The sequence below is a fragment of the Rattus norvegicus genome, chromosome 12 (assembly GCF_021556685.1).
Source record: "Rattus norvegicus strain SHRSP/BbbUtx chromosome 12, alternate assembly SHRSP_T2T, whole genome shotgun sequence".
NCBI lineage: Eukaryota > Metazoa > Chordata > Mammalia > Rodentia > Muridae > Rattus > Rattus norvegicus.
In genome coordinates this window covers 44766689-44793952 of record NC_141545.1, presented here as the reverse complement: position 1 = coordinate 44793952, position 27264 = coordinate 44766689, and the positions used below count along the sequence as shown (strand labels likewise).

Below are 27264 nucleotides of genomic sequence, written 5' to 3'. Positions count from 1 at the left end.
GCCAGCCCTTGGGAGGCTGAGTCAGAAGGGTTGTGAGCTCAGAGCTCGCCTGCTCTACACAGCAAGACTTTATCTTAGAAAAAACAAAACCCTTCAAAGCTGGACAACACAGACTGGTCCCTTTGTAACCCAAGGAACCAGATTTTAACACAAAGAGACTATGGTGTGTCGGGGGGAACACAAGCAGAGTTGACAGACTTGAGATCCGGGTGGTGGTGAGGTGAGGGGAGTGGGGATGGAGAGACGGGATGCAGGTTGGAACTGAGCTGCTGTGGGTTCCTGAGTGAACGTTCTTGTTTCATTCCCGCTGCTGTGATGAAAATCCTACCCAAAAGCAACTTGGGGAGTCAGGTTTATCAGGTTTACAGTTCCGGGTAGACTCCAGTATTTTGGGGGAGTCAAGGTAGGAACTTAAGGGAGCCATATCCAGAAATAAGAGCAGGGTGAGAACGTCCCCACTTGAGTGTCTGTACTCACTCTAAGCTAACTTTCTTCACTCTTATTCCCCCACCAACGATCTGCCACAGGGGGCTGGGTCTTCCTATGCCAATTAACAGTTAAAACAACCCTGTGGGTCTGCGTTCCACCAGCTGCTGGGGTGCTGGGAGCCGCCATTGGAGAAGCAAACTGAACCATGGGGAGTGCTTGACTTCGTCTCCCCGTACCACCATCGCTGTCAGGATGGGAAGACACAGTCTTAAGATGTGGGAGGCTGAAGTTGGGCTTCCCTGACTCTCAGGCAACCCTTGCAACACTGGGTGTCACACAGACTACTTGGGGATGAAGGATCAGGGGTCCATGGGCCCGAGACAAGGCCGGGATCGTTGGAGGCTGTGGACAATGACAAACCCAGGGCCTGGGAAATGGGGAACTCCAGCTTAGTTCATCAACAAAGGTAGTGCAGTTGTCTGGAAGGGTAGAGGGGCCTTCTACGGGAGACTTAGGCTGCAGCTCTGTAGGCAAAGGCCTTCTCCATGTTCACCACAGTGGTTTTGATGGGAGAGACAGTCCATGTTTATCCATACCGTTTATTAACTGTTCATTGTGGAAAATGGATGTGTACCAACTCCTCAGGGTGGACCAGAGATTAAATAGCTTTTGCAGGGAGGACTGTCTGGGAAGGGGAGCTTATTGGCTAAGCCCTCAGGGCCTTTAGAGACCTCATTAGCATGGAGAACATTGTTTGGCACTGTGTGACCAACGTGGGGAGTTCGATCACGTGTTCCAGGCCAGGAATCTGGCAGGGAGCAGGGGCTGCCTACCATCTCAGGTGGATACCCGGCTGCAGGGGAATCAGACCCTCTCTACCTTACTAAGTTTCCCGGCAAGGTCCACTGTCCCACACAACCCCTCTTTAGACGTGCCCACAGGCCAAGCTGACCTAGACAGATTCTCACTTAGATTTCTCACAAGTGATTGTATGTTGTGTCCAGTAGACATTAGTGAACGCTAGCCAGAACACTGCATTTCGTCGAGTTGGGAGAGCTCATAGGCTGCGTATATCGTTAAATCATTAAAGGACTAGATGGGGAATAATGTGTGTCATGTCAAGGGCGGCAGTGAGCCTTTTCCTGTACAACCTAGCAGCACACACTGGACAGTAAAGGAATCTGAGCTAAGAGAGTATTGTACACTCTTTGAGTTTCCTGAGGCAGCCAAAGGGAAGGGGCTTTGCAAGGTGCCTTTGAAGCGATGTAGCACTCTGTTCCCTATCGTTAGCCACTCGGGCCAAATACTCTTAGTTAGGAAAACAACTCAAATGAAGCAGGAGACACGACATATGAGCTCTTATTTAATTTACCCTGTTGATTTTGGGACTGAGTCTCCCTCTAAGCTCAGGGTGCCTAGAACTGTGTAGACCAGGCCGTCCTCAAACTTACAATCCTCCTGCCTCTGCCCGAGAGGGCGGGGATTGCAGATGTAAGCCAGCACAGCCGTAGGTGACTTCAGCCTGCACAAGGATGGCATTGGTTCTTCCGCATGCGTCACCACACTCACGGACGACTTCCTGTGTTGCACGTGTGACCCACTCAGTGCGTGACATCCTCAACGCCCTGTTAGCTGGCCAGCTGCTTCCACTGCATAGTCTGGTTTACCCTCCCCATCTGAAAAGCCCTTTGAGAGCCATCTTTTCTCCTTCCTGCCACTCACTTGGCCAAGCTGGTGCTCACTGACCGCCCTTGTGTTTTAGCTTTGAAGACCCATTACCGTGAAGTAGGATGTTCTCCGTGACACAGATGGATGTGAGCACCGTGCCGGCCAGCCCGAAGGATGGAGGTTGTGGATAATGCCAAAACTTCTGCTTCGGACACTGGAAAAATCGGAGATGCGGCAGCGTGGGGAAATTGAAAGCAGGGGGTGATGGGAGCCTGAAAGTGGATCCCAGCCTTGGCATGGAGTTTCCTCTCCTGTCTTGGCTGAGGTGACTTCTCCCAGTGTCCCTTGGCAAACAGTGCCCTCTGACTTCATCCGTGGACCGGAGCCTCTCCAGTGACCAAAAAAAGGGGAGGGGATTAGGTGTAAATGCATTCTCTTTGCTTTGGGCTGAGCACCTTCCGGGGCCTTTCTTAGGTTGGAGCACAGTTCTGAACATCTTGTCGAAAGCCCGGGAACCCTGGAAGCAGGGAGGAACTAAGTTAAGATGCAGTATACTTGAGGACCTCTGATTAGAGCACACCAGGTACTCAAATCTCCCAATGTCTTCTACTGAAAATCACACACACGCACCAACATTAATCTACACAGATGTGTCTAGGAAAGGTTTATTTTTATTTATTTATTTACTTTTCAGAAAAGCTGAGCCCAAAAGGACCCTTTAACTCTTGCATGAAAGAGAAAGAAAGATTTTTTTCCCCCTAACGTATTTCTTTGAAAAATACTATTTAGTTCAATTCTTGGCATCTGGTGAATTACAATGCTGCTGGTTAAAACCAGGACCTATACAGTTGAAATACATGCCTCCCAGTGAGACGAACTAGCTTTCTGCTGCTTGGAGACTTACCATGACATCTTGACCAAGTCTTGCTGATAATAAACTGAGCCTGAATCAGTGACGTCTCTCCATTCAATACCAGCTTGCCCTGCAGGCAGAGGACAGAGGAGCTCTCGGAGACTGAGGTAGCAGCTGCAGATTCTACACTGTGGATGGATAGACTGAGAGAAACAGCCATCATCCTTCAAGATGGGGCTCCAAGTAAGAAAGGCACTAAGCTTGAAGCAAAGACAAACACACTTACAGCTAATCCCCTTCCTCTTCTGGCCACTGGAAAGGCCCTGGTCCACGGATGAAGTCAGAAGAACTTGGTTGCCAAGAAATACTTGGGGAAGTCACCTCTGCCAAGACAGGAGGGGAAACTCTCCGCCAAGAAACTACTTTTTGCTTTTGAGTCAGGGTCTTACAAGGTAGCCCAGGCTGTTCTCAACCTCACCATCCTGTGGCTTCAACTCTCGAGTGCTGGGATTATGGCTAAGAACCACCATGTCTGGCTGAGGCTGATATTTACTGCAAGCTGAAGCGGAGGGTTGATCATAGGGATAGAGAAGAGCACAGAGGGGTGAGCATGAGGGAGGGAGAAGAGGGGGGAGGGAGAAGGAGAAGAGGGGGAGGGAAGAGGGAGAGAGAGGGGGAGGGAGAAGAGGGGGAGGGAGGAGGGAGGGGAGGGAGAAGAGGGGGAGTGAGAGGGAGAAGAGGGGGGAGGGAGAAGAGGGGAAGGGAGGGGGAGGGAGGAGAGGGGGGAAGGAGAAGAGGGGAAGGGAGAGGGAGGGGGAAAGGGGGAGGGAAAAGGGGAGGGAGGAGGGAGTGGAGGGGGAAGGGAGGGAAAGAGGAGGGAGGAAGAAAAGGGGGGTTGCTGTTGGGTTCAGGGGCAGGATGGGAGGAAGGACTCCTGTTAACAGTGGTGAGAACAGCTGCTTTCAGCCTGTGTGTCATGACCCCTTTGGGGCTCAAATGCCCCTATCAAGGGGTGGCACATCAGCTATCCTGCATATCCGGTGTTTACATTACATTACAGTAGCAAGATTAGTTATGAAGTAGGAATGGAGTAATTATATGGTTGGGGGTCACCACAGCGTGAACTGTATGAAAGGGCTGCAGCATTGGGAAGGTTAGAACCGCTGAATTAGGTGGGTACAGTGCGATTTGAATGTGTCCAATACAAATTAATGCCTCAAATGAGGCCCTACCTATTTTGGGAATGCAGCAATCGTGTGTTTTTAGACACACACATTAGAATGTCACATGGACCCCAGACATATGTAGAATGGCTGTGTTTATTAGTTTTTTTTAACTTTAGTTTTGTTTTATGTGTATGGGTGTCTCGTCTGCACATACTTTTGCACACCACATGTACCTCTGTTGTACACAGAAACCAGAAGAACATGTCAGAACCCCTGGAACTGGAGTTACAGACAATTGTGAGCTACCCTGTGGGTGCTGGGAATTGAACTTGGGTCCTCTGGAAGAGCAGCCAGTGCCACCTCTCCAGGTCCTAAGAAACTTTGCATTAAATATGGCAAAGGCCCCTGAGTTTTATCACACAGGGTTGCTCATGGGTCAACATTTCTCACTTGTCCTTAGCCAGAAGGACAAGAAGCGACGGAGAAATAATTCCCTCTTGGGCCAAAGCTTTAGAGACTTGCAAGATGCTCATCTGAGGTCAGGCTGGGGGCCCAGGCCACAGTGGCTATTGCAGTGGAAGCCCAGAGGCCACTTGGAGGCAGTTCCTCTTCCTTGGGAACCTTGACTCTTGAATGTTTCATCTGGGTCAAGTCTATTGGTGACATGCGATGAGAGCCTCAGCTAAGAAAACCCTTTCATAGGGCCATCTTAGCGTCTGACCAGGCATCTGGCTCCTACAGCAAAGTCAGGCTGACCCAGGCAACTTACTACCCACAGGGTCACTGTGGGACTTGGAGGAAAAGCAGTGGGGGTTTAAATCAGGACACCAGCTGCTGGGGCAGGAGAAACTGCTCAGCCGTTAAGAGGACCTCCAGAGGACCACAGTTGGGTTCCCACCACCCATATGGTACTCACATCCCCTGGTCACTCAGGGTATCCAGCACCTGGCTTCCGTAACACCTGCTGTCATGGCCACACGTGCAAGCATGCATGTACACAAACGCGCGCGCGCACACACACACACACACACACACACACACACACACACAGCACTACTGTGCTGTTGCAGAGGTGGGAAGAGACATAAGCAAGTGGAGGGAGGCGAAGGGAGGCTAAGTGAGATCTCACGATTGTATGCATTAGGCTCTCTGTGTCTGTCACGTGTCAATGTGGATTCTTCTGCCAGCCGGGGTTTTGCAGTGGACAAGAGAGACAACACCCTTTTGTCAAGGGACTCCTGGGCCAGAGGTAAGGTGAACAGGTGGTGTCGGAGTGCTTCTGTGTGTGTGTGTGTGTGTGTGTGTGTGTGTGTGTGTGTGAAAATGGCTCCCACAGGCTCATATATCTGAATGCTAGTCATTAAGAATGGCACTGTTTGAGAGGGGTTGGGGGTGTGGCCTGACTGGAGGAAGTGTGTCACTGGGGGGTGGGCCTTGAGGTTTCAAAAGCCCAAGCTGAGCCCAGTGTCTCTTTCTTCCCGGTAGCTGCGGATCTGGATGAGGAACTCTCCGCTCCTTCTCCAGTACCGTGTCTGCTCGCATGCTGCCCTGCTCCCTGCCATGATAACTCACTAAACCTCTGAAACTGTAAGCCCCAGTCGGATGCTTTTATTTTAAGAGTTGAAAACAAATCTCCTTTTATAAGAATTACCTTGGTCATGGTGTCTCCTCACAGCAATAGAGCACTGACTAAGTCTCTGCCTCTTTTTGTCTCCCTCCCTCCCTTCCTCCCTCTCCGCCTGCCTCCTGCTCTCTCTGTTGTGTGTGGTGGATGAAGAGCCAACACAAGGAAAAGACACAGAGCTGAGACCTAATGACCCAGCTGTGCAAAGCATGGAAGCATCGACTTACTCGAGGGCAGAGATGAGTCCCAAACGGACAGAGACAAGAGACAAACAGATGAGGTGTAGGTGGCTGGAGGGGAAGATGGAGGAGTGGGCATGGCCTTGGTGCTTTTCTGTCTGGAGACCCCCAAGGCCTTCCTTGCTTCTCTCCACTGCCTAAGTGGTGGGTGAGCCCCTGGTCCTACTGAGAGAGCCCTTCTCAAAAGACCTGGAACTTTCCACTCAACCCACTTTTAGGAAAGAAAATGGGACAGTTGTAGTCCATTCCACTGGTTGAATGCCCAAGTCAAGTAAGTAACTAGAAGCATTATTTAAGCAAATAAACAACAATATTTGTATTCAGCTATCACCCCTTCAGTCTCTCATGAGAGGAAGCACCCAAGGGACTGCTCTGGACAGTGAGTTTACCAGTCAGCATGGTCACAGGGCAGGGCTTGGGACATCTGCATGGGAACAAAGCCTTTACCTATTGATTGATTGATTGATTGATATATATAGATTGATTGATTGATATAGAATCTCACTATGTAGCCCTGACTAACCTAGAACCCACCATGGAGACCAGGCTGGTCTTGAACTCTCAGAGATCTGCCTGCCTCCCAAGTTCTGGGATTAATATGTGATATGTACACCACCAAGCCCAATTACATTTTTTTAAATAGAAAACATTTCTATGCTTGTTTGTCTTTTTAAAAATGAAAACAAAAGATGGTGGGCTGCTCCTGAGGGGAGATACCTGAGACTGTTGTCTGGCCTCGGCACAAATTTATGCACACACATGTGCATGCAAAAGGTGTACCTCAGCACACACACACACATGCACACACACACACATACACACACATACACACATACACACACATACACATACACACATACATACACACATACACACATACATACACACACATACACACATACACACACATACACATACACACATACATACACACATACACACATACATACACACACATACACACATACACACACATACACATACACACATACACATACATACACACACATACACACAATCATACACACACATGCATACACATACACACATACACACATATACACACATATACACACATATACACACATACACATACACATACATACACACATACACACACACAACAACAGAAATACAAGCAACCAGAAGACTCTTCTTGTCTCATAGTGGAGGCAGTCAGAAGCCCCTTATGCAGAAGCCTCAACGTGTTTGTTTTTTGCACAGACCTACACACAGAAGGGGATAGATTGGGCGTGTTCTTCCATGTTCTTTCTCTAACAGGAGAGCCACCCTTTGCCTCTCCAGGAGTGGCCTGTGGTGCCCAGCATGGCGGGGCAGACCTTTGGCTTGTGTTCATGTCTCTCTAGTCAACGTCTGGGGTCACAGGAAGATGTAAGTCACTGGACTTAGGGCACACCCTAAACCCAGCGACATGCCCTAGAGTCTTCATGACCATTTTAATGACCTTATCTTCAAATAAGATGATGTCTCCAGGTACCAGGCCTGGAATTCAAACCTCTGGGGAGGCACATGTCAACGCTCAGCTGTGCCTGATGTGGGGATTGGTGTGGCTATTTGATAGACTCTGGGAAGGCTGCGGAAACAGAGTAAACAGCCAGCCAGCCTGGGAGCCTGGTGTAAGCAGGGAAGAGACACTGACATTGCTGAGATTCAAGTTCCCAACTCCCTGTGCGGGTTGCACACGCTCACGCTCATGCTTGTCCGCCATGCCTACCTCGGCTCTGGAGTGATGCAGGGCGGGTGCCATGGATTGGACCCTGGGACCCATCCTCGCTCCCCCTCCACCCTTTCCTGGTCCCCCTAGGCCATGCTGCAGTGAGGTCCAGGCCTCCATTTATGAGTTGTGACCGCTGTGGTTAATTCTCTTAATCTAGACTTGCTTGTCCATAAAACACAGGCCTTGGGTATTGGGTTTCCGTGATCAAAGGGCTGCGTGTGGGGGCGCTGCCCAGGAGGGCTTGACCAGGCTCATAAACACAGTGCGGGACACACACACACACACACACACACACACACACACACACACACACACAACGGCCCCAGTATGGGGGTCATGGGTGGCCGGGTGATTCCGTGTGAATATCACTGAGGCTTCCATGTTGCCCGGGGGATTTACGGCCTGGTATTGCTCTGCCCTGCTTAATGTGTTGACCTTTGCACCCCGGTAATTCGGGGGACGGAGCCAGTGGGGCCGGAAGCTAATTCCAGGGATTAATGCAGAAGGCACCTCAGCATTGGTAAGTGTCAGGGGCCTTTAAGCTCTGGCCAGATGGCCTGGGTTGTCCCCTTTAAGGGGGCTGAGGGTGGGTGGGTCTTTCCAGCAGGGTGTGTGTGTGTGTGTGTGTGTGTGTGTGTGTGTGTGTATCTAAAATACGCGTGGCTAACGGTTTCCCATCTGATTCAGGCCCCCGTGTGCCTAATTACAGCTGTCCCTCTGTAGCCACAGAACCTCATGGAAATCCATGGGCTCTCAAATCTGCTGTAGAAAACAGCAGGGTGTTGTACAGAACCTGTACACGTATTCCACTGAATAATCTCCAGGCGGCTTTTATCCATGCACCACTACCGCCACTGCCGCCGCCGCCACCACCACCACCACCACCACCACCACCACCACCACCACCACCACCACCACCACCATTCAGTGCTCTGAGACCTATCTGGCAAAACCAATTTAATCACATTTATTTGCTTACTTACAAATTTATTCTCTCCCCTTTTCCCTCTCCCTGTGAGTGGGGGTGTCGAGGTGTGGGGGTGTGGAGAGGGAGAGTGCAATGGGCTGTGAGTGGAGGTCAGAGGACAATGTACAGGAATCCACTTTCTCCCTGGACTTTGCAGGTTATGGGGATCGAACTCAGAGCGCCAGCCTTGGCAGCAAAGCACCGACTAAGCCATGTTGCCAGCCCTAGTAACAGTTGAAAAGGAGGAAGGAATTGTGTTGACTTTTGATCATGGAAGCTTTGTTTCGTTGTTCCTGAGTGGTTCCCTGTGTGGTGGCCAGTGAGCTGAGTATGAAGGGCCAGGGCAGGAGGGTGGGGCGAGGGGGAGGACGGGGGTGGGGGCGGGGGCGAAGGCAAGGGGGGTGAGAGGGCAGGGGAGACGGGGGGGGGCGAGGGGCAGGATGCATCTTTGTAGGCCACATCTCTCCCAACCATGCTCTCTAACTCCGCACCATATCCTGGGTTTTTACCGGAGGTGATGCCATGAGCTTACAACTCCCTCAGAGATTCATTGGTGATGTCAAAGGCCTCAGGATCCAATCCCTGAGAAGCCCACCCCAATATGGGCGGGGACTCACGGAAGCCAAGGTCCATTGAGCTCCGTGCACAAGGTGCAGACCTGTCCGTGAGGACAGCCTCCTCTCCACAACATTAAACAAACAGCAAAACCCCAAAACTGTTTCAAGTAACTTGAAGAGAGAGGCCTTGTGAATTGGGGAACCTTTGTGTGTCTTGTAAAACTCCCCAGTCCCAAGTTCCCCAGTCCCAAGTCTTATTGACCCACAACGGCTCTCAACCTGTGCCTTGTGACCCTCTTGAGGGTCGCATGTCAAATATCCTGCATATCACATGTTTACAAGTCATAGCATAACAAAATTACAGTTACGAAGGAGAAAAAAAATTTTATGGTTGGGGGGAGTCACCATGACATGAACTGTATTAAAGGGTCACAGTGTTAGGAAGGTTGAGGGCCACCGTTCTAGAAGAATAGGGTTTTCTTGTTGTTTATTTTGTTTTTCCAATTTGGAGAAAATAGCTATACATCATTTAAGTCCTAACTCCAGTTTGTCTGTCTGAGCCAGTACCGGGAGCCTCTGGAAATGATGACCAGACACTGGTGTTTTGAGGGTACTGCCACCACCTGTACACCTGAGCAAGGGTCCCTTAAAGACAGTTCACCGGGGATCCCCTCACCTCAGTATGAATCCATCCATACCAGAAGTTTGTTCTCTCTCTCACACCCCTCTCTCTGGAATCGTGGATTGTGGTGCCCTTCTGTCAGGAAGATAAAAGCCCCTGGGAAGCTGGCACCAGTGCAGGGATGTGAGATGGGGACCTGTCCATGGGAAAGGCCACTTGGTATGGAGCCCGAGGTCCAAAAGGCCAAGGGCTGATGCACTCGGCTTTGAAACCGGAGCTTTGAGATCACACGCTCACATCTGAAACAAATCAGAGGGAGATGAACAGCTAAAGGGCAATCGTCAGGAGGGGACCTGGTAAGGGTGGATTATGCTGGGGACAGATGATTGAGGACCTATCTATGGTGACACTCCTAGGTCCTGTCTCTAGGTCAGGCTGTTCTGCAGAGTATGGATGGATGGGTGGGCTGTTGGTATTGCCCGGTGAGGATGTCAGGAAGGTAACTTTAGCCGCCCCAGGAGCCTGCCATCCTCCCGTCTGATCCTGGATTGTGTTTTTCAAAGACAAACTGCGACAGGGCATGTTGGTGTCACAGGATTCATGGCTGTGAAACCTGTTGTCCTTGGCCCAACTGTGCCTTGCCTGTCACCAGGGGTCTGTGCTCTGGGCTGCCAACACTGAACCCTGGGAGACTTCATGGATGCAGGGCAAACGGTGAGGTTAAGGCTGGGACAGCATAGGCAGGCCTGAGAGCTGGCAAGGATTTTAACACTCAACAGGGCCACTGAGCAAAGTGGTCCGAGGGTGTGAGGTCTTACAGGCCTGACTCGACAGTCTGGGAAATGGCTCAGGAAACCCCATTGTTCTCTGTAAAACGTGGGTACTGGGAGGTGACATTAGAGTTTGCCCCCGTGCTGTTTAACTGGCACCACGTCCACATATGGACGGACGCAGACATGAGGGTGTATCTGGTACAGATGTGTGATCAAGGAAACGTAACCATGGACTTGACCTTTCACAGTGTGGGAGCCTAAGTGGCCCCCATGCCATAAGATTGAGGGACACACAGACTACCTCAGGGGAGACCTGGTTGTCTGCTGCCTCACAACCTGAATTCACTTCTCGTCTCCACACTGGCCACTCCAACTCCAACTGGAACAGTTAATTTATTTGTTGTTGTTCCGAAGCATGTGTGTGAGAGGACTTTCCAACATGGCTCAATGCCTTGTCTTGTGACCTCCTTTGGCTCTTGTTTTTGTGGGGGAAGATGCTGCAGACAGCCCATTTATCATCTGGAAGGACAGGGTCACTGCCCAGCCAGGTCTGAAGCGTCCCTGCTAATAATAGGATGAGCTGCAGCTTGTGCTGACGGTAGGAACACCGCCTGTGCCCTGACGGTGTGCCAGGAACTGCACCTGAATCTTTGTGCGACTTGCATTAGGAACCCAGAGCAGACGCTCTATTGTCCCTCTCAGTGGCACAAGGACATCGGGCTCAAGAAGTACAGATAATATCGACTAAGGGGCTAGGGAGGTGAAAGTGCTTGCTTCATTAGCATGGAGACATAAGTTCAGTTCCCCAGCACCCACATAACAGCTAGGCGTGTGCCTTTAATGCCAGTACTGGGGACAAGACAAGAGGGTTCCTGGGGGGGTTGGGGATTTAGCTCAGCGGTAGAGCGCTTGCCTATCGAGCGCAAAGCCCTGGGTTCGATCCCCAGCTCTGAAAAAAAAGAAAAGAGAGAGAGAGAAAAAAAAAAGAGGGTTCCTGGGGTCTATGGCTATGTGTCAGTTTAGCTGAACTGGTGAGTTCCAGGTTCAATGACAGAGACTGCCTTGAAAAAATAAGGCCAAGAAGTGAGTGAGGAAACACACACACACACACACACACACACACACACGCACGCACGCACGCACGCACACGCACACACAAGACTGGAAAATGGAGATGCACACACATATACTTCAATGACAGAGATTGTCTTAAAAAATAAGGCTAAGAAGTGAGTGAGGAAGTGCGTGCACATGCGCGCGCGCGCACACACACACACACACACACACACACACACACACAAAGGGAAGGCTGGAAAATGGAGACACCTACACATGAGGAGAGGCTGGAAAATGGAAGCCCTACAAACACACACACTACACACTGCACACTGCACACCCCTGACTGAGGCAGACACACACACACACACACACACACACACAGGCACAAATGTGAGAATAACCAACAGGTCAGAAATTACCTTAAAAAAGTGAACTGTGACCAGAAATATGGTATAGAGGGTAGAGGTGCTTGCAGTCACACGTGATGACCTATCTGAATTTGATCCCTAGGAATCAAGGGGCAGAGTGAGAAAATTGGCTCCCACGGCTGTGGTCCGACTTCTGCATGCACACCCCGCCCCAGAAAAACAGCAAATGCAATACAAAATCAATAAATAAATGAATGAATGAATAAATATGTGCGCCGGCCATGCGTGCTTTTTAGTCTTTGGCACTTGAAAATACAGAAGCAACTCTTTTAAAGACCCCTCCTGCGACTTGGACTTCTGAGTTTGTGCGGGACAGTCTTCATGTACTATCCTGCCTGGGAGGAACCAGCTTGGTGAGCAAGGGATGGTAATGGAAGGGGCAGAAAGGGATGCTTATATCCTGGCTTGGGACTTTAGAACTTAGGGGCTCTGTGCTTCAGAGCTCAGTCATTCATCTTCTTATTGCCTCAGATTCTCCTCTAAGACAACCGAGGTGGGGATGAGGTAGTAATCGCCCTGTAGATTGAAGGGAGAGCCACACATGGAAGAGGACTGTGTGCTGTTCATATGTAACACAATAGTGTGTGTTCTGCGTCATGCAGGTGAACTCCCCCTGCCTCTTGTTCTGACCCTCTTCCTTCAAACTCCGTCTAACTCCCCCCTTTTCATACAGAGACAATGCAGGACTGGTTTGAATGGGAACTGTCCCCCATAGGCTCATGTGTTTAGACACCTGATCTGCAGCAGGTGGCGCTGTTGGGGAAGTCTGTAGATTCTTCAGGAAGTAGAGCCTGTGTGGAGGAAGTGAGTCATGGTGGGCGGGACTTGCAGTCCCCTAGTTCCCTAGCCTGGTTCTGTTTCCTGTTGACTGTTTTTGGACTATAGATGAACAGTGAGCAGCGGTCAGCTCCCACTGATGCTAACCATCCTCGCCAGGATAGACCAGATCTCTTAAATTGCCGTCAGAGCGAACCCTCCCTTAAGATGATGCTGGTTGGATGTTTTTGTCACAGGGATGAGGAAAGTATCAAGACTGGAGTCCAAGTTAAGCTACGGCTGCAGAGAACACTCTTGCTTTCTGAGACTTTGCCTGAACAGTCTCTCCCACCTTGTAAACAGATGCTACCACGAGCCCCTCCCACCTTATAAACAGATGCAACCTCGAGAGTCAGCCTCAGCCCCATGTCCCATGCTTGCCGGATTCCGTTAGGAACAGTTTGCCTTTCCCCGTGGCATAGAAGATGCTTCGAAGTCCCTTTGTCTTATCTCATTCCTTGCTGACCAGAAGCTCTCCACCCCCACCCCGGTCACAGTCACAGGGTCTTTCCACAGGCTGTTCCCACTGCTTGGCACCTTTCCTCGCTCCTCTTGGGGTTTGCTCAATGCCTACCCATGTTCTTCAGCTATAACCCAAAATGGTCTTTCTGGTTGTTTTCCCTAAATCCCATTCTAAAAACCTCTCTAAAGCCATCGTCTCAGTAAACTTCCCCTCCAAGTACTTGTTTATGGTTTGAGAGGATGCATTTTTCTGTACAGTAAATTAGCTAATAAGACATCGCGGGAGGGACCCTATCTGTTTCCCCCTTTGTCTCTTCAGAGTCGAGAACAACGTGACATTTGAAAGAGATGCTCAGGAAATACTTTTGGGGAGGGAGGGTGGACCGAACGGACCCATGAGAGGGACCTGGCTTTTCCTTCTTGGAAATCCAAGGAGCAAGGGCTTGGGAGGGCCCTGTGCTCCAGCAGAAGTGTGAGGTCACTTGGGAGGTGCATGCCGTCCCATGGCTCCTGATGTCTTTTGTGTCCCCAGGGTGCTGGGGTGGGAAAATTGCCACGCTATCCCCCATTCCTTATAGTTAGAAATACGGATGCTGCTGGAGGATCCTGAGGAGAGCCTCTCAAGGTTCCTCAAGGGAGAGGAGAAAGCAGGGGGTTTTCTACACCATGAGTCTGAAATCTGTAGGGATGTCCCCAGCTCGCTTGAAAATAGTTACAAAAATCAAAAACTTTGGAGACCATCGCTGAATGCTTCTCACATGCCAGGCACGCAAAAGGAATCAACAATTAAGGACAGGAAGGAAAACTACCAAATGGGACACACGTGTTTTTTCCCCCATCTATAATTTTCTTTTATACTCATGACCAACTTGCAAGGGAGGTCCTCTTGCAGCAAATTAAAGAGGAGGCTAGGGGAGAGGCACAGCTGACTCCCAGCCCTGTTAGAAGGGCTGAAGGGTACTCGCCTTCCCTCTCTTTGCCTCCTCTGTGTCTCTGGGTTTCTGAAATCAGGTGTTCTGGTTTACTCTGCTCTCCCAAGCATCTACCTTCGAAGGCCTGGATGGGAGCCTGAGAGATCAACCCTGCTCTTTCCTTGCCTAGACCTTTGTCACAGGCATGGAGTATTTCAGCCATGAGCCTTCTAGGGGATGGGCCTCTAAGGATCAGATCACTAACAGCAGCAGCTGCCCCAGGCATGAGCTCTTCCTAGTTCTTCACAGCACCTTATGGGGGAGACACTATTAGTATGCCATCTTAGAATTACTTTACTCCAGCTATGATGAGGCACCATGACCAAAAGAAACCTGAGAAGAAAGGGTTTATTTCGCTCACATTTCTATTTAACGGTTCACCATCAAAAGCAGTGAGGGTAGGAACTGAAGCAGGGCAGGAACCTGGAGGGAGGAGCTGATGCAGAGGCCATGGAGGAGTGCTGCTTACTGGTTTGCTCCCCATAGCTTGCTCAGCCTGCTTTCTTATAGAATCGAGGACCACCAGTCCAGAGATGGCCCCACCCACAATGGGCTGGACCCTCCTCCATCAATCACTAAGAAAATGTGCTATAGTTGGATCTTATGGAGGCGTTTTCTCAACTGAGGATCCCTCCTCTTAGATGGCTTTAGCCCGTATTGAGTTAATATAAAATGGTCAGCATGTACAGCCATTTAAAAATGAACAAACAGAGGCAGAGGGAAGTAAAGGGAAGTGGTTTGCCTGTGTCAAGTCTGTGTCGATTTCCAGGGCCACAAAACTTGCCTCAAAACAGTGGAGGTGCTGCAGGCACAGGTTCCAGGAGGGACCCTTCATGGTTCTGCCAGCCTCTGTTAGCTTCCGGCACTCCTTGGCATGGTGTTAATCACTCTTGACAAAACACCCGGTAAAAGCCACTCACTGGAGGTTACGATTGAGTTTTGGCTCCTGGCTGTAGAGGACTCCAATCTATCACAGTGGAGAAGGCATGGCGGCTAAAAGGAGTATATGGCATAGTCTTCTCACACCTGAGTGAACCAGGAAACACTGTGGCCGGAGCATAAGCTGGGAGGGCCGTAGCCCTCAACATCCTCTCCCCACAAGGCAACTCGTGTCCTCCTGCAAGGTTCCATCTCTTGGAGGTTCTCCCGAAACAGCGCCACCAGCTGGAGATAAAGCGTTCAAACGGCTGAGCCTACAGTGGGACACTTCACACACACAGGTAGCATGTCCTAGTCTCTGCTTCCGTTGTCTCTCCCGAATCTCGCTGTGTCTTCTCTTTGTATCCCTTAGAACAATGGACATCGTTTCTTCCCTTGTGGAGCATGGATTGGCCTCAGACTTGCTGAACCTGATCTTGAACCCTTGACCCCCCTGTCTCTGCCTCCTGGGTGCTGAGTTTGCAGGTGCATAACTACCACACCTGGTTTATGTGGCTCTGGAGACCAAGTCCCATGGTTTGTCTGTGCCGGTCAAGCACTCTGCTGGCCAGTTCCCTCCCAGCCTCAAAGACAGCCATCCTTGGATGCAAACCCTGTCCTAACCTAGGACCCTGGCGAAGACCCTCATCTTGTTCCAAGGTCCCAGGTCAGCAACTGGGTGGGATACATCACTCAACTCTGTTTAACTCTGCTTAGCCACAGACAAACCCCAGAGCAGAGACCTGACTCTCAACGGCACCGAGGCCAACTCCCACACAGTTAACTGATGTGGAAATCAGCACATTGTGTCATGGCGTCTCTGAGGACCCCCAGTTTTCTTTAAATCAGTAGAAATCTGGTCTCCCCCCGCTCCCTGTGGCTGTTTTATCTTCTCTTGGAATTGACTTTTTTTTTCTTTTTTTCTTTTTTTTTCTTTTCTTTTTTTTTTTTTTGAGCTGGGGACTGAACCCAGGGCCTTGCGCTTGCTAGGCAAGCGCTCTACCACTGAGCTAAATCCACAACCCTTGGAATTGACTTTACATCAAGCACAGTTTTATAAATTCCAAAGAGAAGAGGTGACATTCAGACTCATGCTATATGGTCTTATCACCAGACAGCCCGGCACAGTCATCTGTGCCGCACACCCGGGATACACTGCCTCCTCCTGAAGCCTCCCCACGTCTACCCCCTGTTTAATAATGAAGCCATTATAGTGACCTTTGGGGCTTCGGGGGCGGGCTTAAGATGATGTAATGCTTCAGGGAGGCCATGCATAAGATGCATGGAGACCAGAGTTAAGACAGGGAAGAGGGTTTGAGCCTACAGGCTAGCTTTGTCAGCCAGAGAGAAACTGATTATGGAAGAGGGTTATGGGGTGGTTCTGTGAGCCTACAAACTCACATGAGCTTCCCCCCATCCCCCACAAATAGCTTTGCCTGACTTTTCTGGCTTCTCTGAGGTCTCCCGAGGCTTCTGTTAAAATCGGCGACATCTGAGTCGGAAGCTCAAGGCTCTTTTGTTAGTGGCTGTGCACAAGTTAATGAAAACTACTTCTGGGCCTTTGTTTCTTTTCTGAGAGAGGATCTCCTGTAGCCCAGGGTGGCTTCATACTCTCTACATAGCCAAGGATGACCTTGAACATCTGGTCCTCCTGCCTCAACCACAAAAGTGCTGGGGTTATAGGTGTGCACTCCTATGTCTTGTTTGCTGGGGATGGGACCCGGTATGAACGGTTAGCCCTCTGCTGACTGAGTTATGGCCCCAACCCCTGAGCCTTGTTTCCTTAAACCTGTATTATATGAGTGCTGTGCCTGCTGCAGCAACATCACTCAAAGTCACAACAACAGAAGCCACGATCGTCCTCTCTTCCGTTAGAGCTTTCTCAGCAGGTCACCATTTTGTTTCCTGGTGGCATGGGTGAGCCTATGACTCATGCTCATTCTCCCATTCACAGCCGGACCGACTGCTGGGTACTCAGTGTCCCTGTGATTTGATCCTGTCCCGTCCTCGCTGCCCCCTGGAGCAGCACGAAGCCCTTTTCTCTGTCCCTTCCTGTTTCCTGAGAGCTGACGTCATTAGTTGATGAGGGCACAGGCTCCGTGTCTCTGCCATGTCTCTGTGCTCATGCTACGTGGATGCTGAATGGCGTTTGGCAATGAAGCCGGCACGCGGCCAGAGCTGGATATGACAGAAGTGATGACCAGGGTGGGTGGGACGCAGCACTGAGGGTGTGATTTTTTTCATTGTTAACAAAATATGATTTCTACTTAGGTGGAGATGAGGCACTATGGGAACATGGCAGTGGGGCAAAGTTAGAAAAGTTGTAGCTGAGTCTACAGGGGTGGGTCAGGGAGATGGCTCAGCTAGGATAGACAGTTCCTGTTGCACAAGCATGAGGAGCAGAGTTTGGATCCCCGGCATCCGTGTAAAATAGCTGGATACAGCATGGGAGCACATCTGTAATCCCAGGGCTGGGAGAGGTAGAGGCAGGAGGATCCCTGGGGCTCATTGGCTGGACAACCTTAGAAAGTGAGCTCAAGGTTTAGTGTGAGACCCTGTTTAAAATGAGATGGAGGAGTGACAGAGGCAAAGGCTGATGCCTACCTCTGGCCTTGATATACGTACGCACTCCTACACACAGGCCCACGTGCATGCATGCACATACATACCCATGCATGCATGCACACACATGCATGCACGCATATGCACACTCATGCACAAAAGCATATACACACATGAATGCACACACATAACACCCATGCATGCACAGATGCAAACACACAGGCACACACACACATACACGCACATACACACACAATACAACACATCCACGCATGCACAATGCACACACTCTCACAATGCATGCACACACAAACAGATGCACTCATGCACAAATGCATACACACATGAATGCACACACATAACACCCATGCATGCACAATGCACACACACATACACACATACACGCACATACACCAACACCCATGCATGCACAATGCACACACTCTCACAATACATGCATGCATACACAGACACACTCATGCACAAATGCATACACACATAACACCTATGCATGCACAAATGCAAACACAGAGGCACACACACACACCCATGCATGTACAAATGCAAACACACGCATAAGTACACACATACATACATACATACCCTTGCTTACACACACATACACACATATACTCGTGCATGTGCAAATGCATACACACATGCATGCAAACACACACGCACAATACACCCATGCATACACACAGGCGCGCGCACACACCTGGGCATTTAGAGAGAGGAATAACTGGCATCCATCGGAACTCGAAGGCTGTATCAGGGGATGACCCTGGGAAGACAACTCAAAGATAACATGCAACCAAGCATGTCAGCAGCTTGCCTCATCTCTGCAACGATGCCTGACAGAGGACACTCACAGGAGGAAGGCTTTACTTTGGCTCATAATTTCAGGAGCTTTCAGTGCATGGTGGCCAGAATTCATGGCTCTGGGAGGGATCTAGACTCTGCAGCAGAAGCTTGAGGTGGGTATCACAACTCAGCAGGGAAGAAGCAGAGACTGGCGTACAGAAAACATGCTCTGACTCTCAAAGGTCCATCCCCAATGACCCAGCCCCAGCACACAAGCCTTACATCTCAAAGGTTCCACAACCAAACAGTGCCATCCTCTGGGCACCTAGAGATCAAACAAATGAGCTCGTGGGGGAACATTTCACCTGGGAGTCACAGTATGGAAGGCTTCGGTGTGTTTTCTCCCCCAACCCTGCGCCCATGTGTGCATGTGTGCCCTTGCACACAGTGTTCAGGGAGGTCAAAAGGGGCTGCTGGATACCCTCAAACTGGGGTTCCAAACTCAGGACCTCTGGAAGAGCAGCAAGCAGCACTCCTGACCACCAATTCATTCCTTCAGGTCTGCATTTCAGTTCATAAGCCATGACTCTATGAGAACAAAAGCTGTATGGTCAGCAGGAGTTTCCCATCCAGGGAAGGGTCACACATCCAGGAGACAGAGAAAAGCACAAAATAGATCTGGACCTGGGGAACAGGGTGAGAAGCTGGAGTCTGAAGTCTACCTGACCTCAGCTAGCTCAGTCCGCTCGCAAGCCTGTGAGTATGAGTGTATTTTTTTGTTACACAGTGTTACTGCAACCTAGCTGACTAGTAGGGATGGCGTGTATTGCTTGCACCATAGTTCTTATACACACACTGCTGATGAACTAGTTCCTTTGTGTTTGCCGAGACAGTGGACTGTCCCGTTTGAACTTGCCAGATGTGTCTACCCACAAACCTCTTCCTGTCTGTCTTTCCCAGGCAACTCCCGTAGCCTGTGTGGACAGGGCTTGGAAAAGAGTCCTGTGGAGGTTTAAGAGGCAAGGCCTTTCTCTATGCTACGTCTCGCCCCACCCTTTCTGCTGCCTGCTAGACGAGATGATTAAGGGGACCTCTGAGCTTTGACAGACTCCACATTCATTCGAGGGAGAGACCAAGGGATGGTGACATGTGGGCAAAGTAACTTATCCTAACCAGACATCCAACACTGATGTCGTCATCTAAGTGGAGGAAGACAGAAGCCCGCCAAAGCGGTGTGGGACATTTCCTCTAGGAAACGGCCTGCCTTGATGTATGGAGTGTTTGACTGCATTAGGCACGAACACAACTTCGCTTTTCTTTTTATGAAAGTAATAAGCATTTATAAAATTCCACCCTTCTCCTAACTTATGAGCCCTTTAGCTGTAACCTCCACATGACCTGTAGCTTATGTGGACCCAAGTCATTTAAAACTCCATCCAAAGTGAAACACGTTCCAGCCATGGGGAAATTAATTCCCTCGCTCTGCACTGGTCTGGGACCTTGTCGGGGGGAATCTGTGGCTTAAGGGGGGCTGGGGAAAGAGAAGAAGGGGAAGTTTGTGAATAGAAAAGAGGCTTCTAACAGGAGGGATATTTATATGGCTGTGTTGGGGTTGCCGCACAGTTCGGAAGGAGCTTGTTATAATGGCTGATATATAAATCTTTGAATGGCCTCGTAAATCAGGGCATCTCGTGCAGCCAATCAGAAGCCACAAAACCCTGGCTCTTTAGAGCAGCCCTGTCGTTACTAGAAAGATCCGTGTGGCTCCTTGGAAGTGGGATCGGAAAAATCTGGCCGGGTTTGAGGGTGTGTGGAATGTCTTGGATTACTCCTCAAACATTTTAGATTTGATAAAACCCAAGACACGGCTTTCCCAGCCCCATTTCCCTTCTCCTCTGCCCGCAGTAATTATTAAACCCATGTGCACATCAAGAGGGGCTTAATCCATGTGTTTCTGATTCATTTACACTCAACTCATCAAAATATTGTTCTTAAAGGGCCGTTTGTTGTCCAAAAGGGCCCTTTTCCCTCAGATTGAAAGCTTAGTGTTGCAGAAGCAGGAAGCTGCCCTCTGCCAAGAGTAGATGGGTGAGCCGGCCAAGTGCCTGGGGTTTTGAAGTGTGCGCAAAGCAAATGTTCAAACAGGTTCCAGGCGGAGCCAAACTGCGGTTTTCTATCACCAAGAAATCTCCAGAGAGCCGCAGGGTGGAAGTCTCTGGAATGGTATCTCTTCCCAAACCGCGTGAAATTGCAGCTTGGTGGAAAACGTGACCAAACCAGCTAGATAACACAAAGGGATGAGAGGGGAGAGTGCAAAGGGTGACCTCAGGGACAAGGGACAAGGGACGAAGGATGAGGAACAAGAGACAGTTGCTTTGAAGGTCAGAAAAATCCATGTGGTTGTGGAAGAACCAGTGCCTGGGGACATTTGTCTTCGGGATTTGCTGTGTATAGTACCTTGTCAGGTGTGCTAGAAGTGGGGGAACCCCAGCTGTCCCTATTTTATGGAGGAAACTGAGGCATGGTGAGAGAAGGATGGAAGAAGAGAGGGACAGACAGACAGAGAGACAGAGATAGACAGAGACACACACAGAGAGAGACAGGGATAGAGACAGAGATAGGGAGGGGACAGAAAGGACAGAGACAGAGAGACAGAATGTGTGCCCATATACAACTTTCTAGGTCATAGGTTCATGACTGGTGTATTTCTCAATTGCTCTCCACTATTTTTTTGGGGTGTGTGTGTGTGCATGGTCTCTCAAGGAGCTCACCCATGCTGCGAGGTAATGTCAAGTCTCTTGAGCCATGGGACAAGCCCAGGACCCTGTCCGAGTAGCTCATTTGCACTCGCAGTACTTTGTTAAGGGAGCTCTATCCACTCTGTGCAGGTAGAGAGATGTTGGCCAGATGGAGGGACAGGTGAGGCAGACTAACACAGGGAGGGGAGGAGGGTGGTGGCAGGTTCTAATGATCACTTGCCAGGGTCGGCAATCACGAGAACAGAGCTCCGGTGGGCCGCGTAGATCGCATTGACCAGTGAGCATGCACATGGCCATTAATAAGTGAGAAATGACTCTGCACCGGTCAGGAATCACAGAGGTGCCCCTGAAAGCCGCCATAGCTTCCACCTGTCACCAAGACCTGTAGGGTAAGGGCTCAGCTCTCTCTCTTGGGGTTCAAAGCTCTCTAGAATCTGACTTGACTTCTCTGCCGTGTCGTCTCTCTTGGCTACTTGACTCGAACACCTTTCTTCTGTCCCACATTATAACCTCTAACCATTTCATTGGCTAGGTCGAGACACCCACATCTCATTTTCTATCCCATAATTCCTGGACTGCCACATCTTTTCTGCACCTTCCTGGGTTTCCCAGCTCCTCTCTTTGGATTTCCTCAGTACTGGGCACTGTGTATACCCTGGTGCTATTTAGAGCTAGGTGGGGCATTATAGAAAGCCCTATAGTCTTGCTTATGTAAACAAACTAGTTATTTAGTTTGTTCTCAAAAGTCTAGAAATGAACACTCAAGATTAAGATTGCTACCATTCATTGCCTCTACTTTCAAAAGGGAGGTCCTGGTACCCTCATCCATCTACCCATCCATCCATCTATCCGTCCATCCATCCATCTATCCATCTATCCATCTGTCTATCCATCCATCCACCCACAATCCTGTCTGTCCACCCATCTGCCTGTCTGCCCATTCATCCATTCACCTACCCAGTCACCACCCATCCATCCATACATCTGTTCGTCTGTCTGTCCACCCATCTACCCTCCCACCTGTTCACCCATCCACTTGTCTACCTGTCCATCCACTCATTCACCCCACACTCCATCCATCCACCCATCTATCTACTCATCCATCTATCCTTCCACCCATCCATCTACCTGTCCATCCACCCATCCACCTGTCCATCCACCACCTTCATGTCCCAGAATAGCAGCTTCAGGTCAGAAAACCAGTGTTACTTCAGCCTACAAACCAGACAAGTGAACAAACAAAACAGCCACATTTTTGTTTGCTTACATTTCTTTGAGTGGAATTCAGAACTTAATTGTGCTAATGACACCCAGCTCTAGAGGAGGCAGAGAGTTGTGACCTCTCTCCATCACCAGCCCCCTTAGCGACCTACTGCATGTCTGATTCTGAGTGCCAGTAGTCAATGGATATACCCACTTCAGCTTCAAGCCTCATCACAATGCCTGTGGTGAACAGATGTGAATTTCATCGTTTTCTTGTATTTCCTGTAACATTGCAACAGTGCTTAAGAGAGGGGTTGTCCCTAGCCAGTGGTGGAGATCAGGAAGTTAGAATATCAACTGCACTTCTGAGACTTGAAGGCTTGAGTGGAGTGAAAAAGAGAGACCAGAGGAGACCAGACTAAGTTGGTCCTAATACATCCCAGAAACCATATCTTGAAGGATATCTCCATTTGTCCCTAATCCCCGGCCAGAGCACTCCACTTCCTGTCTTCTCTGAGCACATCCTTTGGAGTTTGTAGGATACATAGCATCTTCTAAGAAGGTCCTGGTTTGGTTAGGAGATGCAGAGGTGGTACCTGGTGTTCATGACTGGGAAGCTCCTCATGGAATGCTTGTGCACTGTCAGAGTTCATGAAAGATACAGACAGATGGATGAGTGCATGGACATCTGGATGGATGGATGGATGAGTAGAAGGATGGATGGATGGATGGATGGGTGGATGGATGAGTAGAAGGATGGATGGATGGATGGATGGGTGGGTGGGTGGGTGGATGGGCGGGTAGATGGGTGGGTGGATGGGTGGGTGGATGGGCGGGTGGATGGGCGGGTAGATGGGCGGGTGGATGGGTGGGTGGATGGGCGGGTGGATGGGTGGGTGGATGGGTGGGTGGATGGGTGGGTGGATGGGTGGGTGGATGGATGGATGAGTAGAAGGATGGATGGATGGATGGATGGATGGATGGATGAGTAGAAGGATGGATGGATGGATGGATGGGTGGGTGGGTGGGTGGATGGATGGATAAATGAATGGGAAGATGGATAAGTGGATGGGTGGGTGGATAGGTGGGTAGATGGGTGGGTGGATGGGTAGGTGGATGGGTGGGCGGTGGGTGATGGATGTATGTATGGGTGGATGGGTGAGTAGAAGGATGGATGGATGGGTGGGTGGATGGATAGATGAATGGGAAGATGGATAAGTGGATGGGTGGGTGGATGGGCGGGTGGATGGGTGGGTAGATGGGCGGGTGGATGGGTGGGTGGATGGGTGGGTGGATGGATGGGTGAGTAGAAGGATGGATGGATGGGTGGGTGGATGGATAGATGAATGGGAAGATGGATAAGTGGATGGGTGGGTGGATGGGCGGGTGGATGGGTGGGTAGATGGGCGGGTGGATGGGTGGGTGGATAGGTGGGTGGATGGGTGGGTAGATGGGTGGGTGGATGGGTGGGTGGATGGGTGGGTGGTGGGTGGGTGGTGGGTGGATGGATGGATTTTATACAGAGCATCAAGGCCTCCCTTTGATGTTGTCAGCAAGTGGTACTGTCTGAGCTGGGTTGGGTGTGGGTGATCTATGGTGATCTTTAGGACACCAGGCACCTCCAAGGAAGTCATGAGGTCCCATTTATTTTATTTGTGTATATGTATGTGTGTGTGTGTGTGTGTGTGTGTGTGTTCATGTGGTTACATGTATACATGTGTGCACATGCCTGTAGATGCCAGAGGTTAGCCCGGTGTCTTTCCCAATCACTCTCTACCTTATTTTTTGAGGCAGGGTCTCTCATTGTACCAGGAACTCTCTGATTTGGCTGGTCCGCCTGACTGTCTTAGTTAGGATTCCCACTGTTGTGAACAGACATGACCAAGGCAAGTCTTATAAAGGCTAACATTTAATTGGGGCTGGCTTACAGGTTCAGAGGCTCAGTCCATTATCATCAAGGTGGGAACATGGTGGCTTCCAGGCAGACATGGCTCTGGAGGAACTGAGACTTCTACAACTTCATCCAAAGGCAAACAGAAGACTGTCCCCAGGCAGCTAGAAAGAGGGGTCTCAAAGCCCATCCCCAAAGGGACACATGTCCTCCAAAATGGCTACACCTATTCCAACAAGGCCATGCCTCCTAATAGTGCTATTCCCTGGGCCAAGCATATTCAAACCACTACCCTGACCAATGATCCTTTGGGATGTCTCTGCCTCCTCTTCACTAGAACCAGGAGCACACACTGTCACAGGTGGTTTAAATGCTCTCAGAGATCAAACTCAGGCTCTCATATGGCAAACACTGTACTGACTAAGCCATTTGCACCAGCAGCCAGGGGTCTTTAGCTATTACAACCCCAAGTGACCCAGCCCAAGAAGGTCTTATGTTTGCCCTGCTTCTCAGATTCACAGACCAGAGTCAGAGAAGGTAAAAGACATGGTTGACTGCCCGGGCGCTCATGCCAACTCTTTGTTTGCTTGCGGTGGTGGTCTGTCTGCCTTTGGAAGCTCCTGGGTTTGAAATACCTTTGGGGCTAATGGGGGCACACTTATTTCTGGATCATCAAAGTCATCTTAAAGAGGAAGAGCATTAAGCAAATCCTGCGGCAGAATTAAACACAGGGGAAGATTAAATATCACCTTCCTCGGGAGGGACGACATCAAAAATACTCTGAAGTTGTTTTTCCTTCATCCCAGCCACCAAGCTCACCGTCCTGCCACCTTCCTCCCCATGGGTTCCTGAGAAATGCAGGCACAGGTCACCTTTTGAAAAGACTTGGTCCCAAGGTGTATTATGAGTTGACTGATGGGGAGGAACGCATACTTTGCTATAGAAGCAACCTTAGTTTTGCGCCAAGGGACTTGGTTCACATTTCTGTTTTGCCTTCTCAAAATGTAGACCATACCCATAGGCACATCGCCCCATATATATGTTTCTATGCCTAAGTAAAGGTAGATGGGTAATTAAAAGAAAGCCGGGTGTATTTTTGCATATCTGTGATCTCAGTACTCAGTAGGCTGACACAGAGGGAATGTGAGTTTAAAGCCAGCCTGGGCTACACCGTGAGACCCTGTCTCATTCCCCACTCCTATTAAAAACAAACAAACAAAAATACGAAGCTGGAGAGATATCCCAGTGGCTAACATCATGTAACCCTCCCTCTTGCAGAAGACTAGAGTTCAGTTCTCAGCATCCATGTAGGGCGGCTTACAACCTCCAGTAACTACAGCTCCAGGGGTTTCTGATGCCCTCTCTCAATGGGCACCATCACTCATGTGTATACCCAACCCCATACACACACATACACATACACACAATTTAAAAATTAAATACGTATTTTTAAAAAAAAATTAAGAGGAAAAAATGTACCCAGTTGTTGATGTGGGTAGCTTTAAATAACGAACTAATAGGTTTTTAGGTTTTACAGTGTATTTAATTGTAGTCCCTTTGATGAGCTTGATTCATTGTATCCACAGTGGCTCTTTGTGTAAACTCACTTGAAACATGGTTTCTTTCACCAGACTGAAAGCTTGATAGACACTGGGACTGTGAGTGTTTGTGTATCATATCCCTGGTGTAAACCAGATGGAGGGGAAGGAAGGCAAGAAGGACAGGACAGGGTGGCCCTGTGATGTGGTACCTTAGGCAGCATGAGAAGACAGGCGACATCCTTTGCTTTCAGCTGGGGTCTTTGTCCAAGGTAGATGACACTGGACGAATTATTTCCCATTTGAGCTTTTGTTTTTGCCATCTGTGAGATGAAGAAACAGGACGTAATTGTTCTCAACCAGAAGTTTATAGACTTGCTGATGGGCCAAAATGTGGCCCACTGTTTGCTTTTGTCGATAAAGTTTTATTTGGACCACCCCTGATAATTTGAATGCATATTGTCTGTGGTTGTTTTTAGGCTATAAGCTAGACCTGAGCGGTTGCAACAGAGACTGGCATTTGTTGACATCTGAAATATTTACCATCTGGCTCTTAATGGAAAATGTTTGCTGACTCCTGAGCTTGAGCCTCTCAGTTGAGCCGGTGTGTATACATGGGACTCAGTTCCCCTCTCCTGAGACAGTGTCAGCCCAACACAACATGAAGAGGAATGAGGCAATAGAACAGATTCTGAACTTCTGAGAGCCCCTCCCTCCCAGTGTGCCACAGGAGGGTCAGAATGTGCCTATCTCAGTTTGAGGAGGCTAGGATGCTGCTGTTAGCATATTACCTGAGCCATCGATTACGCCGTCAGCACACCGGTGAGCTGTCTGCAGAGTAGACACTTGGCCTCTTCCTGGACCATCCTCGAGCCGGCTCTGGACCTCTCTGGACACTGTCCTTCATTGATTCTTGGAAGCATTTTTCCTACCCGTGCAAATTGCTTCACCGTCATTTTCCAGAAAGTGGCGGGCGACTGAACCCATCTCGCATGTGTGCGTTTTTGCTCCGATGCACTTCTACTCTGTTTGGGCTCCTGAATTATACATTACGCCCTTGTCAGTGCAGTTTAACTTGACCCTGGGATGCCACAGCCATTTCAATAGGCCGTGTGCCTTTCTCAGTTAGGCGGCCCTGATTCCCTTGCATAAATGACCTACTGTGGCCAGCCAATGTCCCAGGGGCTCCTTCCCATCAAAGGGAACATTGATCAGAG

General features: G+C 49.8%; 2 long non-coding RNA genes across 3 annotated transcripts; one reads left to right on the top strand and one right to left on the bottom strand.

Annotated features, from left to right (window-relative positions):
* On the top strand, positions 1–6023 carry LOC108352455 (uncharacterized). Of its 2 annotated transcripts, XR_015634369.1 has the most exons (4): positions 1–3554; positions 5261–5365; positions 5602–5703; positions 5894–6023. It is a non-coding gene; the product is annotated as an uncharacterized LOC108352455 (long non-coding RNA). The 2 variants fall into 2 exon arrangements; XR_015634368.1 differs by lacking the exon at positions 1–3554 and having other exon boundaries at positions 4323–5365.
* On the bottom strand, positions 2200–27264 carry LOC148002348 (uncharacterized). The gene is made up of 4 exons (XR_015634367.1): positions 26839–27264; positions 26260–26370; positions 3002–3080; positions 2200–2614 (listed from the first exon to the last, which is right to left on the bottom strand). It is a non-coding gene; the product is annotated as an uncharacterized LOC148002348 (long non-coding RNA).